Here is an 18192-nt window from a genome sequence, read left to right on the forward strand (position 1 = left end):
ACACACACCATATTTTTACCAGAACCTCACAAGCTAGATTACAATCAATGCAAGGGTGTGGTAGATCGACACCCCAATATTTCAAAGTTTTCTGTACTTTTTTAAACATTGGCTAGGAGTCATGAGGGCAAAGCTTTGACTTATACTAATAGCAAACCCATTAATGTTCATGATCAACCACACACTAGCTCTGGGCTTACTGTTCATAATTCCTCATACCAAGTAACAAGTTCTATGGAATGACTTTTCAGACCATTCTTTGCAGGTACAGAGGAAGGATGAGGTATGAACTTTTTCCTTCTTCCCACAAGTCGCACCTCCTTCTGACACAGATGAAGTGACTTTTGTTAAATGTTGTAGACGAGGCCCGCGCCATAGGCATCCTGTGTGTCAGCATACAGAAAATTCTCTCTTTTCTCATAAATCAAGCTCTGAGAGAGACTTCAACTGTTCTGCCTCGCACTCTTGCTAGAGGCAAATGCTCTTATAACGGGAGTGAGCTGGACTCCTCCCGTTCCTTCTCTGCCTCTTATTCCCGTCACAATATGAATGATGCAGGGGAAAGGAAAGACATTCGAGAAAGAGATAAGAAACAAGTGACTGTTGAAACAGAACAGCTAATTATCACTAAAGTAGAACATCCAGATAGTGACTTTATTACTCTTAGTGACTCTCCAGAAAACTTCGCTGTGCACAAGCACCAGCCAGCTGATGCAATCCGCCTCAAGGTCCCGAGATCAGGTTCGGAAGCCTCACACTTTATTAAGATTAGGAGCCTCATTTGTTGTTTAGATGGTCTGGATGAGCTCCCTCACCTGCATGCACAGACTCCATCTTCCCACAATCTCAAAGCCCCAGACACAGGTTCGATGTGGCGCTTTCTAAGTAGACTACAGTAAAGATACTTTAGACTTACTTAATAATCAAGTCTCAGTGTCAGAAAGTTCACTTAAGTCCAATAGATCTTCAAAACTATTGCCGTTACCCCTGTCATGGCAGAAATTTTTACACTGGCGCATTTCAGAACCCGCTCCCTATTGTTGTTGATATTACAAATCTGGTTCCATGGGTATCAGCCAATAAATAGTGCATTGTTTCGGGTCCCGAAATGGCAAGCATGGAGGTCGCAGCTATGGCTGCAATCCAAGCCTCCTCGTGACTAGACCACTGGTCTGAAGCAGTTTCCCTCTTTGCAGTGACAGAAACCTTAAGGGAAGAAAAGGCCCTTCAGCAAATTGAGGAATTATCTCGATCTGGGGCTAAAGCCATAGAATTCGTTTTGCATCAGAAGATTTACCTATTGGGTAACTGTATCCTAAAGGGCTGCAACCTTATCTTAGCCAAAAGCTTTAGACAGCTATCTCCCAGGGATGTGTTGGCCCTGTGAAACTCAGACTTGGCGAGTGCCCCTTTTCTATTTCCTCTCTCAGAGGTAGCTACTGCTAAAGAAAAGATAGAGAGGTTAAGAAAACCTCCTATAATAAGAAGGGCAATGGCAACAATGTTGCCTTCTCCACTGCAACAGATAAGGAACTTGCCTTATAAGTCGGTTCCACACCAAAGACAACTTCTGCCTTCAACAGATTCACAAGAGTCCGAGAGACAAGCCCCCAGACCTACCTTCCGTCGTAGAGGACACCCCTCCAGATGAAGAGGGCGTGGTCGCAGAGGTTCATGCTATAAAGGACATGCTCCCCAGCTTACCACCATGGGGAGATGCCAACTAAGCTTTTGGCTAATGAGGCAAGATTTCAGGGCCAACCCTTGGACAGTAGTAGCCCATCATTCAGGATATCTAGTCCCTTTCCATACCCTGTCCGCCATCTCTAACTAGGACTCTTGATAATCCAAAAATTTTAGATGAAAGGCTCAGTAAAGGACCTCCGCTTATTAGAGGGAAGTATCCAAATTGTTGGCCAAAGGCGGCACAGCCTCACTCCTGCCATGCCACCTGGGTATAGAGATACACGAGTAAGGTTAGCTGAAAACATCCTCCCTCTCGGTAAGGTTATTTTAGAGTGGAGAATGGTTATTGCTAACTATCAGAATTAATCGGGGACAGCAATTGGCGCAGAAAGGCCTTTGCGCCCCTAGCGGAAATGAGACACTTGATCTTGTAAGGTTCTGGATCTTATGGTGTAATTACCTCTCACTGGCAGTTTATTAACTCCCAGTGAATTGCTGATCCATCCTAGACCAAAAATTTTCAGTAATAGGCAATACAGTACTTCTTAGTATCCCTGAGACAGTCTGGACTCCTACAATCAGACTCTGGTTCGTCTGATTCATCAGAGTGAATGAAATTCGAACCTCCTAAAGAGTTGGAATAACTATTGTATCTTCGGAGACCATAGAGGAGGGGTACCCAGACCTACTGGAACTTCTTACGGAAGCTCAGAGAAAACCTCCAGAATGACGAAAACCTAATAAGTCAAACACTCTTAGGGAAAGTTTAAGTCGCAGTGCATTGCCTGCCACGTCACAACGGAAGACCAATTGACTGTACTACTGAAAGAAGGGAGTTTGAGCCCAATCTTGAAACAACTGTCCAGATGCCCCTGAAAGTTGTCCGCAACAGTCTATCAGGCCAAATGGAACCGTTATTGATTAGGGTTATATGAGGGATATTGTCTTTCTCAAGGCCACATTCCCCTGAATACTGTATGGGCTATTTGATGATCCCAAGGAACAAATTCCTTGTCAGTCAAGGTGGTACTGTATAGGATTAATGCTAGCCCTTGCTTGGGTTTTTAGTGGGCAGTCTTGTTTCCCCCCTGAAAACAAAATTATTCTCTCGGAATGTGGAGAAGGGTGCTCAAGTCTCTGAAGAAAGTCCCCCACAATCCCATGCATGAAGCCTAAGGGAGGAATCTTTCCTTAAAGACTGCTTTCTTCCTTGCCTTACCTTTAGCTAAGGAATTAGTGGACTACTGTACATGGTTTATCTTACCTTGTTTTCCATTTCAGAGGGTACAAAGAAGTTTATTGTATCCTTTGCTCTTGAGTTTGTGAGCAGAACCCAGATTCCAGGGGAATTTCAGTTGGACTTCTTCACGATCTTGTCTCTTAAGGAGGCCATTGATGACCCGGATGTTATTTTACTCTGTTCAGTGAGGTAAATTCGAAAAAATAGTGTACTTGTGAGTATACCTAACGGAAAGATAATTTCTTTCTCTCTAAGAACAATATATAACAATACCTGCGCAAGTGTTCGTTTGATATGAAATAAGGACTACAGTATATTGAAGAAACACACGACCTCAGTTACTTTGAGGATCTAGTGCTCAACACTCATTCCGTACATGACTCCCCCCCTAATTAGCAGAGCTGTTTTCGTGCTCAGGTAGATAATCTACTTTTAGACAGTCGATAGACACCCAAGGGGCACGACCCTCCATTTGAATTTTGAATGCTTTTTCACTTTTTTCTTATACACTGTATGGGCCCTCATATGGGGGGGAGAGAGGTGGGCGGTGGTGATCAACTCGAACGAACACATTAGGGACATTGAATAGGTTCGGAGGCACATATCTTTTTGTGATATCGGAATACAACTGCTTTGCAGGCATGATCTTTTCTATGGTCTTTTGTATGTCTGCCAAACCCTGCGGCTCGTTGCTGCCTGGAAGGACATCTGCTGGTATTTGTATTACTTGACTGTACAATGCTTCAGCTGGCGACGAATTAAGTGCCGCATGGGGGTTGGTACGGAGACCCAGCAGCACCCAGGATAGGTTGTGGTGCTAGCGTTGACCTTGACACTTAGCCATAATAGATGCTTTTAACGTGCGATGGAAATGTTCCACCATGCCATTCGCCTCTGAGTTATATGCTGTAGTGTGATGTAAGGACGTGCCCAGGGATGCGGCCAATGCCTCCCAGAGGTGTGACGTGAAACTTGTTCCTCTATTACTCACAATGGTTTCTGGGACACCGTGTCGAGCCACCCGCTGAATAAGAGCCTTTGCACAACTCTCAGCTGTCGGCTGACGGAGGGCGACCGCCTTTGGCCACCTTGTATTTCCATCAGCTATCGTAAATAAATATCAGTATCCCTCGAGTGACGGAGTCAGGGGACCCAGTATATCCACGTGGATGTGGGCTAGACGTCTAGCTGATGACTTAAATTTTCCCTCGCCAGTATCTACGTGCTTACTTACTTTTGCCTTTTGACAAGAAACACATTCCCTACACCAAACCTTTATATCACTTTTTTTGGGCTCAAGCCATGTCGTCCTGATGGAAGTTCCTTAAGGCAGCTTCCTAGGGTATATTACAACTACGGCGATATTCCCAGAGAATTTACCTTCAGGTACCCAGAATTCTAACTCCTGGAGCGAGTATCCCTAAAAAAGACCTTAGGGATATCGTAAATATCAGTGGACGTATTCTTGACACGCCTCATAGCAATCTATACCCCGAATAGAGTTAACACTTCGTAGGGGTCAAATGGCAAGAAAACGAAAACGATAAGAAAGGGGGGAGCCGTTCGTAAGGCATCTCTCCTCCCCGTTTCGAAAGCGTGCCCTGCGCCGCTCGCGGCGCCATCTGTATTCCTTTTTGCGTAGCTCTACGACTCGGTGTTTTTTCCCTGTATTTCTACCCAATCTTGGAATTTCTCGTGTGATAATGCTTTCTCCAACTTCTTCGGCCTCGGATAAGTTGAGTACTATTTCTTTTATGTATAAATGTAGGCTCTTGGTTAAAATTAAAGTAATTAAAAGAGTTATCTTTGATACAAGAGCTTTTGCCTGCTGGAGGCATCATGGATGCTGTCGCTCGCTAGAATAGGATTTATTTGTTAGCAAGAGCGACGTTCCCAGCCCCTTTGCGCTTAAATATTAGCTACTTAGCTTATTTAGGAATTCTGTTATGATGCGATAGTAGTGTGCCTGGCGAAGTTTTGCCTAGGCTGCCAACACTAGTCTTCGCAGGCTAGCTGTTGGCCTATGTACTTCCTGCATGATAATTAGTCTTCCAAGTGTGATTTTTATTGCTTTAAGCGTTAGGCAACGTTATACATATAAGCCCTTTTCGAGTACCTTCCAAGATAGTATTGGTGTGAGTTTCGGTGAATTAGGTAATCGATTCTCTTAGTGCCTAGGCTAGGTTGTCTTAGGTCATTATAATATTATCTGTTTCCCCGTTTGCTCCCTTCTCTTCGGGGAAGGGGCAAACCCTTTCCCTCTGTTTAAGCCTTAGGCTTAACTCTAGTGGTTTTTTTGGGCTCAAGCCATGGCGTCCTGATGGAAGGTTCCCTTTTGGTAGCTTCCTTGGGTATAAAACTACTAAGATATTCCCAGAGAATTTAACCACAGGTTATCACAGAATTCTAACTTCTGGAGCGAGTATCCCAAAGGTTTCCCTTTAAGACATCGTATATCAACAGGGGACGCATGTCTGAACGCGCCACATAGCTATCTTCACCCCGAACAGAGTTAATGCTTCGGTGTGTAAGGGTTGAGAATAGCTGGGAGCCGCTCCACAGCCAATCTCACTCGTGGCTACTACTGATACTCGAGACGTAAACAAACGGGCGCCATTGCTCAAATGACATCACGCCCGTCTTCATCCTTTGTTTAGTAGCTGCCCTACTTAGACGGATTTTCCCTGTGCTTCATTTATCGATTTGCATCTACGTTATGTCGCAACCTTCAGCCTCACCATCTTCTGGAAAGTTGAGTACAAGGTTCCAGTATTGTTTAGTTAAGCTCTGGCCGTAAAGTAAATATTACTTTCCGAGATAATTGCTGTTTTGTGGCAGAGCTGTGCCTCTACCGGACCCGCCATTTTATGGCGTCGTTGTTGTTATGCATGCCTTATTTAGTTAGCTACAACAACGCTTCCGGCCTTATTTACTAATCGAATACATTAGTTTAATTAGTCTTCATAGCTAGGAACTTTTATATCGTGTTTCGACGCTTTTTATCGGTCATCGATTGACCTCATACCAGTCGGCTACTATAGCCCCCAGGCCAGAGCGCCTGTACATAAGTGTTCATGCATGATTTTATTAGTGATCCTAGGCTAAGTTATGAAGATAGTGGCATTATTTTACAATACTTTCGACCGTGATGCAATGTTTTTTCGCCTTCAGGGACCATATAGGGGATAGGTTAGTTAGTGTCTCTTTCTAACCTAACCTACTTGTAGGACCCCTATATGCTTCCTTCATCCCCTGCCTTGGCATTCCCTCTAATTAGCCTTGATTCCCTTTCTGAGTAAAGGGATCAAGTGTCTAATGGAGTATTTATCGCCTCTCAGTCCTCCTTATGGGAATGAACCCCCCTTAGGGTTGCGTCCGAGAGTGAGGTTAGGCTAGCCCTACCTCTATGGCTAGGATTAGTCTATGACTATCCTGCGATAGCGATATGTCTTCTACCTTTCCTAGTTCAGGACTATTAGCCCTGATCTAGGTTAGGTTAGGAAGGTTTCTCTGTTCCCTGCTGAAACTGTACCCATGCACCGTTTCAGCCGGTCTGCCTTATCTTAGGTTAGGGAGTGTCCTCCCTTTCCCTAGTGGCCGCTCTGGTACAGAAACCCTTCCTTGGAAGACTTCTCTCTACTCCCCTCCCCACCTATCTCTTGTATAGCCTAGCCTATGCTTAGGTTAGTCTATACCCATCTGTCCCCTGTCCTACAACTCCTCCTTAGGGTGGAGTAGTAGGGCTACCCGAGCTTCCCTGTGCAGTCCGCTCTGGTACATATACCCTTCATAGTGTCCTATGGGGTTAGTCTCTAGATGTGTTCTGCATATGGGGGGCTCCCCTCTTTGGGTGTCCCCTAGCCCTCCCTTGGGCTACCTAGCTCCCGGTCCTCAGTGACCCCTGCTCCTGGATGATAGAGCCTGTCTCTATCATGGGTACACCCTCTCGGGGGGGGGGGGGGGGATGTCTGGAGTCCATGACTGAACTTCCTGCATCCCTTCCCCCCCCCCCCTGTCTCTCTCACTATCCAGGTGCTGGTCTCTTGCCGCCTCCACTGTCGGCGATACCCGCCTCCTACCTTGGTGACTCTCCCTTCCCTTGCCGACAGCCCCCTGTGTGCCGGGGGACTGCCGACTGCCGCCGGCTCCTACCGGCGGCTCTCCTCCCTCCTAGCTTGTCGTCCGCTCGCCGGTCGGCCGCCGGAGTGCCGGCATCTATTGCCGGCAACCCGGTGCCGCTATAACATTGTCCCGGCATCTATTGCCGGCAACCCGGTGCCGCTATAACATTGTCCCAGTCACCAAACTGGCATCCTCCGACTGCCGGAGCCGCCGCTCCCCCACCGGCGTGCCGCCGTTGTACCGGCGGCCGCCACCCTGGTATACCCTTGACTTACATATTGTCTGTCTTAATGCCAGAAACTCTGTCGGAGCGACCTCCGGCATGCCGGCGGCTTGCCGGAAACCTCCGGAGGCGTCAAGAATACTTGCACCCCCTTCTTCTAGCTATCATATGATACTGATAGCCCTATACCGCAAACAGATGGGCTGTTTCCACTATTAAGATCAATACCTTGGTACTGTTCTGTTAGGGATCATGCTGTCTCTTTGCATTCTTCTAAATTCCAGCATGCTGCGTGCATCTTAGCACGGCTGGTTGCCGGAAGCAGTTACCTTAAAAGGAGGCCCTATAGCCTCTAGTTTGGGACCGAATGATCTCGGTCCCAATCTTACCCTTGGTTTTTCCACGGAATTCCATTGCCCTATGGAACCCTAAGGAATACTATCCGGTGCCTTCGGTCTCTCGGATTATCCAAGGACAAAGCTTACGGTAACCAGCCGGGCGAGATGCATGGAGTATGTTCTCCTTTACTATTTCAATCTCTATGCATCACACCCTTCATTAAGTTAAAATTAATAATTAATATTAACTTAGTTTAAGAGCCATTCTTATGACTCCCCCATACTCATTTTCTCTTTCTTCCACAGGAGGAGCAGATGAAGTGTGACTTCGCCTTCTGCGCTGTGAAACGCCCGCAGTTTTACGGGCATACGGCTTGCAGGACTCACGCCCCTTGTGCCGACAAGAAAGGGGATCTGAAGTTTTGGAATCCACTGAACTGTACGGTCTGCCAGGCTCACCTAGTTGAAGCCTTCCATAACCCTCCCTCAGCGGAGGTCAGAGACATTTCTCGTGAAAAGCTACGCAAGTGGGTGCGTGGCTTCCAGAAAAATGCCACCGGACCTTACCTGGCCACCGAAGAATTGAGGTCACTTCTGTTCCCTAAGGCCTCCCCTGATTCAGTGGTACCCAAAGACGTGATTCCCATTGTCCAACTTACAGTGGAACCTGATGTTGTCATGGCTCAGTCCATGCATGAGTGCCGCCTGGATTCCGAAGATGATGAACAGATGTCGGATGTCTCGGAAGACACGGAGAAGACGCTTATGGCTCAAGGAGCCGAAGATGACGAAGACAAGGTGGAATACGCCGAGTCGGAGCAAGAGGTCGCTCCTCCTTCCATCCCCGCTCCTACTCCTACACCGACGGAAGTGTCTATTCCGTCTACCTCCTCGACCCCGGATCCCTCTTCTTCCACTCAAGAAATGATCCGACTGATTAGAGCCGTCATGGACGACAGGTTGAAGGAGAATCAGGAGTTCATCAGGTCCATGATGGGATCCAGAGAACCGAAGAGGATTTCGGTTAAGGATCTCCCCGCTTGCTCACATGCCAACCCGTGGAGGTATGCTGAGCATATGGTTATCGCGACCGGCAGGATCTTCGTCAGCGATAAGATCGGCACGGTCCCCTTGGAAGACGTGGAGTTCTTCCCAAACTTTGAGGCCTACCCGGACTGTTACGTCCGCCTGCGTTCTGAACCTGCCTCGAAGGAAGAGACCGAACCGAAGGAAGAGATAGTGTTCGATCTCGCAAAGGCCCAGGCTATGCTAGCCACTACATTCAAGAGTAGGGGCTTTACCTGCTCTAAGCTTCCGGCCCTGAGCAAGAAGCACCCTACTTATGTCGCACCTGAAAGTGCGATTCTTCCATTCCTGGAAAAGGCCTTAGCTGCGTGCCTTAAAGCTGCGGAAGAAGGGAAAGCTTGCCCTGCACTGGAGGAGTGCAGACCCTTCTCCATAGTAACTCCCCCTGACGCTCGACACTGGAAGGATGTCCAGCATACTTTCGTCGTGGGAAAGCTAGATCCTGACGTCGCCGGACGTCAGTTTAATGAAGACCTCCCTAAGCTCAACGATCACCTCCTTCGTCGGGAACAAGATACGAAGGAGAGGCTCGCAGCATCCTTATCTCATCAAGTCCAACTTGAAATTATGGCCTGTGACACCAGAGTACCAGACCACTACATGGTACTCTCCAAATCCCACCTGATGACCGTGATGAAGGACTTGTACCACTTCATAAAGGCTCGGAGAGCCTGTCGTGAATTCGTGTTTGCAGGTGCCACCGTGAAACACGAACCCCGGAGGCTGATTTCCTCCAACATCTGGGGTAAACACCTCTTTCCTTCTGACCTCGTGAAGGAAATCACCGACAGAGCCGCCACGGAGAATAGGAACCTTCTCCACAAGTGGGGCATGTCCAGGAAAAGGAAACCCTCTCAGGACGACGGACCTCAACCTAAGAGGAAATCCCAAAAACAGAAACCCCAGCAACGTCAACAAAGACGTCAGTTTCCGGGACCCGCTACCTCCCAAGTGGTTGCCCAACCACAACAGACCTTTCAATTGGTCCCCCAACCGGTGTCGTCACAGTCACCGGTCTTCACCCCTGCTTTTGAGCAACAGTCAACTACCTTTCGTCCCAAAGGTAGAGGCTCATACAGAGGTGCAAGCAAAGACGCTTCTCGCCGTCCCTCCAGAGGCAGAGGAGGAAAGGGAGCTAGCGGCCGAGGCAGCAAGCCCTCGGGACACCAGAAGCAATGAAGTGCTTCCGGTGGGAGGAAGACTCCGCCAATTCCAGGATCGTTGGACCTTCGATCCCTGGGCACACAGCATCGTCAAGAAGGGTCTAGGCTGGAGTTGGACTCAACCACCCCCAATCTTCCAGCAATTCTTCCAACAATCAACCCCTCTTCTGGAAGAATATGTCCTAGATCTCTTGAACAAGAAGGTGATAAGGAAGGTAAAGTCCACCAGGTTCCAAGGGAGACTGTTTTGTGTCCCCAAGAAAGACTCAGACAAACTCAGAGTCATTCTGGACTTATCCCCCCTCAACAAGTTCATAGCGAACGACAAGTTCAAGATGCTGACTCTTCAACAGATAAGGACCCTTCTGCCTCGAGGTTCTTACACGGTCTCCATAGACCTGGCGGATGCCTACTGGCACATTCCAATGAACCACCACGCTTCCTCCTACCTAGGATTTCGACTCCAAAGGAAAAGCTACGCCTTCCGGGCCATGCCCTTCGGCCTCAACGTGGCCCCTCGGATCTTCACAAAACTGGCGGATGCCATAGTACAACAGCTCCGCCTACGAAACGTCCAGGTGATGGCCTACCTCGACGACTGGCTAGTCTGGGCTCCATCGCCCGAAGATTGTGTAAAATCTTGCAACAAAGTCACCCAGTACCTAGAACACCTGGGATTCAAGATCAACGAGAAAAAATCTCGCCTCTCTCCAGCTCAGAAGTTCCAGTGGTTGGGAATCCACTGGAACCTTCAGTCACACCGCCTTTCCATCCCCCAGAAGAAAAGGAAGGAAATAGCAGGGTCTGTCAAGCGACTGCTGAAATCCAAACGCATTTCAAGACGCCAGCAGGAACGAGTTCTAGGCTCTCTACAGTTCGCCTCAGTGACAAACCCAGTGCTTCGCGCACAGCTAAAGGATGCCGCGGGAGTCTGGAGACGTTCGGCATCCATCGCTCGAAGAGACCTCAAGAGACGGCTTCCAAACAGACTGCGACTTCTCCTAAAGCCGTGGTCAGAAGCAAAGGCCCTGAAAAGGTCCATTCCTCTCCAACACCCTCCTCCATCACTCAACATCCACACGGACGCTTCGCTGGAGGGTTGGGGAGGTCACTCCCACCAAAAACAGGCTCAAGGCACCTGGTCTCCCCTGTTCAAGACGTTCCACATAAACATCTTGGAGGCCATGGCGGTCCTTCTAACCCTAAAGAAGTTATCCCCGCCTTCCTCGATCCACATCCGTCTAACCCTAGACAACTCGGTGGTAGTTCGTTGTCTCAATCGCCAAGGCTCAAGATCGCCCCAGATAAATCAGGTGCTTCTCCCAATCTTCCGTCTGGCAGAGAAGAAGAAGTGGCACCTGTCTGCAGTTCACCTACAAGGATTCCGCAACGTGACAGCGGATGCTCTATCTCGGACAAACCCGATAGAGTCGGAATGGTCTCTAGACGCAAGATCGTTCTCCTTCATCTCTCACCAAGTCCCAGAACTTCAGATAGATCTCTTTGCAACGAGCGACAACAATCAACTTCCTCGGTACGTGGCCCCGTACGAGGACCCCAAAGCAGAAGCAGTGGATGCCATGTCACTGGATTGGAACAGATGGTCCAAGATCTACCTGTTCCCCCCCACCAACCTTCTGTTGAAAGTCCTCTCCAAACTGAGAACCTTCAAAGGGACAGCGGCCCTAGTGGCTCCCAAGTGGCCTCGGAGCAACTGGTACCCCCCTGGTCCTGGAGCTGCAGCCCAAGCTGATCCCTCTCCCGGGCCCAGTTCTCTCTCAACAAGTACAGAAGTCGACTGTCTTCGCTTCATCATCGAAAATCAAGGACCTTCATCTCATGATTTTCTCTCCCTAGCCGCAAAGAAGAGGTTTGGGATCTCGAAGAAAAGTCTGGACTTCCTAGAGGAATACAAGACCGAATCCACAAGACGGCAATACGAATCATCCTGGAGGAAATGGGTCTCCTTCGTCAAGACAAAAAATCCTAAAGAAATCACGATTGATTTCTGCATGTCCTTCTTTATTCACCTTCATGGACAGGGATTAGCAGCCAATACGATATCAACCTGCAAATCGGCCTTGACCAGACCAATTCTATATGCTTTCCAAATTGATCTGTCCAGCGACATCTTCAACAAACTACCGAAAGCATGTGCTCGCCTACGCCCAGCACCCCCACCGAAACCGATCTCCTGGTCACTAGACAAGGTGCTCCATTTCGCCTCCGACTTGGACAATGATTCATGCCCTCTCAAGGATCTGACTCAGAAAGTTATATTTCTCTTTGCTCTCGCTTCAGGAGCTCGAGTCAGCGAAATAGTGGCATTATCAAGAGAGGATGGACACATCCTGTTTACCGATACAGGAGAAGTTACCCTCTCCCCTGATCCGACGTTTCTCGCCAAAAATGAATTACCCACCAAAAGATGGGGCCCTTGGAGAATATGCCCCCTGAAGGAGGATGCCTCTCTATGTCCAGTAGAGAGCCTCAAGGTCTATCTTCGCAGAACTTCAAATTTTGGTGGAGGCCAACTCTTCAAAGGAGAAACATCGGGCAGCGACCTGTCACTGAAACAATTAAGAGCGAAAATCACCTACTTCATTCGCAGAGCGGATCCTAACAGTACACCCGCTGGTCATGATCCTAGAAAAGTGGCATCATCTCTGAATTTCTTTCAGAGTATGGACTTTGAAAGCCTTAAAAACTTCACGGGTTGGAAGTCCTCGCGAGTTTTCTTTAAACATTATGCGAAACAAGTGCACGAAGTCAAACATTTTGTGGTAGCCGCAGGTAGTGTTATGAAACCTGCACCTAACTCTGCGTAGAACAGTGAGTTACTTGGGACTCTAACTCTTCGGGTGCCTATGTTGACCCTCGAGCGATTCATAGTGATGTCGAAAACACTTAGTGCTTTTATAACTGTTCTTATCCCAGGTGAAATGTCATAGTTGTCACACAAGTGCCGCATGCCCTGAGCATGATGTGTTTTTTAATCAAAGACTTGCGTTCCTCGAGAACGAGTGCCTACTAATAAATTTGAAATTCCTTTTCAGATTCTAGAGCAAGTCTTTATTACTATGTACATTATAATTACTGTAAATGAACTTTACTTATTGCTGTAAATTATTTAATTTCTGCATTTGTGAAATAAAATTTCTATTTTATTACCTGTGCGTCTCAATCAGCTCCTACTTACTATGAAATACATGCCTGTCATAGTTTTATTATCCCCCCTTTTCCTTATGGTTATGAAGAAATTAAGATGCTAACTCTTAATTTATATTCACTCTGATTATGTAAGGTTCCAACACGAATACTTACTTTTAATACCCGGGAGATGAACCATCACTCTCAATACACAGTGCCCAACCACCACTGGTCTAATTTTCAGAATGTTCCTATACAAATACCAAACATTCGGCTTCATCTCCAAGTTCTTCAAGTTCTTCTATCAGGATGAATAGCCCTTCAATACCACTTTGACGTCGGCATGGCCCATGGGAACTTCACTGCCAAGGGGGGCAGGATGCTTCTTCCCTATGGTCCTTTATCAAAGATTACTATGCTGTTTTGTCAATGCCTTGGCACTTACTATTAGGGGAAAATCTACCACGATACATTGATTCTCTGGTATTCTTCCATCAGGACGCCATGGCTTGAGCCCAAAAAACGGATTTTGAGCGAAGCGAAAAATCTATTTTTGGGTGAGATAGCCATGGCGTCCTGATGGACCCTCCCTGCTACTTCGTCCAGTTTTAGATCCCACCCTGTTCTACTGTATCATGGTGATGGGCAAGCAACTGGCTTCAGGATGAAGACGGGCGTGACGTCATTTGAGCAATGGCGCCCGTTTGTTTACGTCTCGAGTATCAGTAGTAGCCACGAGTGAGATTGGCTGTGGAGCGGCTCCCAGCTATTCTCAACCCTTACACACCGAAGCATTAACTCTGTTCGGGGTGAAGATAGCTATGTGGCGCGTTCAGACATGCGTCCCCTGTTGATATACGATGTCTTAAAGAGAAACCTTTGGGATACTCGCTCCAGAAGTTAGAATTCTGTGATAACCTGTGGTTAAATTCTCTGGGAATATCTTAGTAGTTTTATACCCAAGGAAGCTACCAAAAGGGAACCTTCCATCAGGACGCCATGGCTATCTCACCCAAAAATAGATTTTTCGCTTCGCTCAAAATCCGTTGTTTGAATTAATTTTCAAATATATCTATGCTGGAGTAGTACTGTACCTTCCCGTTCCAACTGAATTGGTTCAGAGGGGGACAGTACAACAGTGTTTAGTCTGAGTCCGGGTTGGTCTGGCATGGGGCAGAGTCTCCCTTGCTGACTGACACGGGCATAAGGGGTTTATCCCCCTTGGTCCACCTTGTTGGGTTCCAGTAGTGATCCCTTCGCTCGGTGACCCCTCAGACTTGTCCTCTTGCCGTTCCGGATTCGGGATATGTTCCCTTTTCTGGAATAGCAATTCCTTCCTTGCCGTGGTTTTAGGGAGGCAGCCAGTAGTGCCGGCCTCCCCCTCGGGTTTTTCTCTGGCTGAGATGAGCTGTCTTAGTTGGGAATGACCCTTAACCAAGGCAAGGTTGGATAGGACCCTCTGTCCTTCCCTTCTATTTTCCGTTCCTTTGTGTCAGTCGTCCGCATCCGTACCTAGCCTAGGTTAGGATGGGGAACTGACGTGGTCCCCTGTCGGCCGGCAGAGTGTGCCGACCGGCAGAGACCCTTCCTTCGAGTGCTGCCCGGTCCTTTCTTGGTCCCTCCATCGCTGCCGTCTGTAGATTCAGTAAGCAGCGGTTAGGAAGCCTGACTTAGTGTCTCCCCTTCCTTTCGGCACTCTTTCGGGTGCCGGGCACAGAGGCTCATAGCCTCTTAGCCCGGCACTCATTCTGTTGTCTTCGTATGTGTTGTCCTTGCCGTCTGGCGGCCTACAGGCCGGCCGTCGGTGGGGAGGGGTGTTCTCCAGTTCTCTTGCTGTCGGTCGGCGATGGTTATATACCTTTGCCGGCCGGTCTCTTGCTCATCTGCCGGCCACTATAAGTGGGGCCGGCAGCCGAGCGCTGCCTGGTGTGGAGGCCAGCCGGCAGGGTTTGCTTACTGCTGCCGGCCGGCCTGCTACACTGCCCGGTTAGCCGGCCACTAAGAATGATGGCCGGCGACGCAGTGCAAACCGGGTGGCTGCGGACCGGCAACCACTGCCGGCCGGTTCAGGCATGGGATCTGGAGTTCTCCCCAATAGGGGTGATCTGATGTTGTGTACTTGAGATCTACCTTTCGAAAAACGGGGGGGGGGGGTGCTGACCGGCAATAGCCGGCCGGCACACCACCCTCAGGTACTGTATCAGTCCTTTCTTTGGTGGTGTATTCAACCAAGGGAGTCCATGATATAGTAGGTTACAACACTGTCTTTTCTATCTTACTTGTGTTACTTGTGCAATCACTTGGTGTCGCCTTACAAGGATAAAAGAGAATTCTTTTCATCCCTGGCCGGAATGGTAAAATTTTACCTTAGGTGTGAGCTACACCTAAATTCCTTTGGAAATATGCTCTCTGGTTATTCTAGTAAAGACTAACTATGTGACTTTGGCTGGTGGGCTTCCACAGGTGTTTGTGTGGGTTTCACAAGTAGGTGTCTTTCCCTTATTCTTGGTGAATACTCATTTTTTCAATATCAAACTTACCCGATGATCATATAGCTGCATCCCTGCTGCCCGACAGAAAAAACCTACGGGCGGAATACGCCAGCGATCGCTATACAGGTGGGGGTGTACATCAACAGCGCCATCTGTCAAGTAGGTACTCAAGTACTCGATGTCAACAAAGAACCAATTTTCCCTCTGTCGTGCCACAGGCAAGACCTACTAAATACGCCGTCCCTAACTGGATTTGTTTTCACAACGATTTGGTGAAGTACACTATTCCAGTTTTGAGCTTTCGCTATGCAGGGGTTTTATCTTCATTTCAAAACTTGAACTCGTTTTGGATAGATTTAATTATGGTGACGAAGAGAGTATGGACTCTCTTTCACTTTTAAATGGCCGACCCTTCCCTTAGACGGAAGTGTTGGTGACGAAGAGAGTATGGACTCTCTTTCACTTTTAAATGGCCGACCCTTCCCTTAGACGGAAGTGTGTTTAGGTTTTTGGTAATTTTGCTTAACAAGTTATAGATCTTTTTATTTTATATCTCTCTGCCTTTATAGGCCTCTTCGATTAACTTTCCATTTATTATAAACTTATAAAAATTAATTTTTATGTTTGTTTATATGCGACCTTTCCTAATAGTAGGCGGTCCTTACTTGGAACCGAAGTTAATTAACATTGAGCCCATCATTTCGTATTTACCTTTTAAGAATTTAATACTTTTTTAATTTTAATGTTTTATGAAAGAATTTCTTTGATAGTCTCGTACTGTTTTCAAAGATGAACTAACGTTTAGTTTAGTCTCCGCAGTTGTTGACGTTCAGAACGTTCGACATGCGCTCTATCGTTACGATAGAGAGAGAGTATTTCACGGTTTCACGTTGCAGTAAGAGTAAACCGATTCTAGCGTTTCGTTCATTCTTTCTTAGCTTAAATGGTTTAAATTCTAAATAAAGGAACTTTTTATTTGGGAAACCTTTCAGTTTTAACGATATATAATTGGGCTCTTCTCTCAGGTTCTAAGTCAAGAGAGAAGAGAGAGAGAGATAGAGACGGAGGGAGAGAGAGGAGAATAAACGTTTCGTTCAAGCGGGTAACGTTGTTCTCGTTTTTTACTCTTCTCCCTAGTCGCTGTAGGGGAAGAAGGTAAAACGTTTCTAGAGTTTTATTCTTGTTCCCAGGCTTTATGCGGTGAGAGATTTTAAACATAGTTTATTTGATCTAGTGTTTAGTCTCTTTTCCAGCCACTGAATTCTTTATCTTTAATTATGTTTTTCTGTTGCATTGTAAAAGTGTTTTCGCAATTACTATCTTTTAATGAAGGATAGGATTGCGTGTTTCAGGTAGAAATCAGTTAAAGTTTCGATTTCAGTGAAATAAGTGCAAACAGAAAATCAAAAGTGATAAAGTGATATGCGCAAAGTGTTACAGTGTTGTGTTCGAGGGTTCGTCTGTTCGTGCCAGTTGTTCACCTAGTCCGGGACCTCTTACAAGCTCCCAAGCCCAGGGGAGAAGTAATATCGAACGACTTATGGGTTCCACAGGCCTTGATCGACGAACAGACGTTTCCCTCCGTGGTTTCGGGTGTATCTACACACGTTGCCGACGTGATCGCCCCACCCACACAAAGACGAGAGAGCCCATTTATTCCTCGTCTGCGGAAGAGGTTTCTCGTAGAAACCATGGACCAAATCTTGCAGCTTTTTAAGTGCAAGTCGGTCCCTTCCGCGCAAGTCCAACGGCCTAGGTGTAGCCACTGGGTCAGTTCGGACTCGCTGCAGTCATCCGACGACTGCACACCTCCCAAGAGAGGCAAGGTGGTACCCGCAACAGGCAGTAACTCCGTCTGTTGCCCGCACCAGCTGTTTTAGACCCTCAGTCACAACGGACAGTAGCTCCGTTTGTTGCCGTCTTTTGTAGACCCTAGTGGTCTTTACTGCAGTCTATGCAGACTCAGTTAGCTGCGGTTATGCAGGAGTTTCGTGCGGAGAAGGTTTACACTGCTCTCGTTAGCCTACAACCTGCCATGGTTGTGCGCCCAGCTCATGCTGAGGCTGCCTGCTCCCACACTCCGGCTGCGGAGAGCTCCACCTCCGATGCGCGATCGACCCCTGCCAGACGCATGTTAACGTTAGCCGACGTGCGGCTCCCTCCGTTAACATGCATGAGCTACCGCATCAGCAGTGGGAAGGTGGAGTCAAGCTGCCGTGTTTTGACGCGATGCGTTAGTTTCCGCAACCCACGGCAGTCCCCCACCACGCACCACCACTCCGCTTTGGTTGTTGCCTGCTCCCACACTTCCGACTGCGGAGAAGGTTGACGATGCACCCGTTGGCCTACAGCCTGCCACGGTTGTGCGCCCAGCATGGCTGCCTGCTCCCACACTCTTGTTGTGAGAGCTCCTCCACCCATGCGCAGTCGACCCTGCCAGACGCATGCTGACTCCCACAGACACACGGAGCACTCCGTTGCCGTGCGTGAGCTACCACAAGCTGCCGTGTTTTGACACGGTGTGTCAGCCTCCGCAACCCACTGTGGTTACCGCCACTCGCCACCGCAGCAGACTAGTCAGTCAGGAGTTGAGGCTTCCCCACACAGCTTTGGTTGTTGCCAGCTCACAGACTGTCAAGCAGTTACATGACGTTGCCTTCTGGTCTGCTACTAATGCACCAGTGCTGTATGT

The 18192-nt window shown here is 48.0% G+C and overlaps 1 pseudogene; it reads left to right on the plus strand.

Moving 5' to 3' along the window:
• Window positions 1-545: 545 nt before the first annotated feature.
• LOC137619895 (minor histocompatibility antigen H13-like) overlaps window positions 546-18192 on the plus strand; it is a 53808-nt pseudogene continuing 36161 nt past the window's right edge.

This window comes from Palaemon carinicauda, chromosome 26, assembly GCF_036898095.1.
Source record: "Palaemon carinicauda isolate YSFRI2023 chromosome 26, ASM3689809v2, whole genome shotgun sequence".
In the NCBI taxonomy this organism is placed as follows: domain Eukaryota; kingdom Metazoa; phylum Arthropoda; class Malacostraca; order Decapoda; family Palaemonidae; genus Palaemon; species Palaemon carinicauda.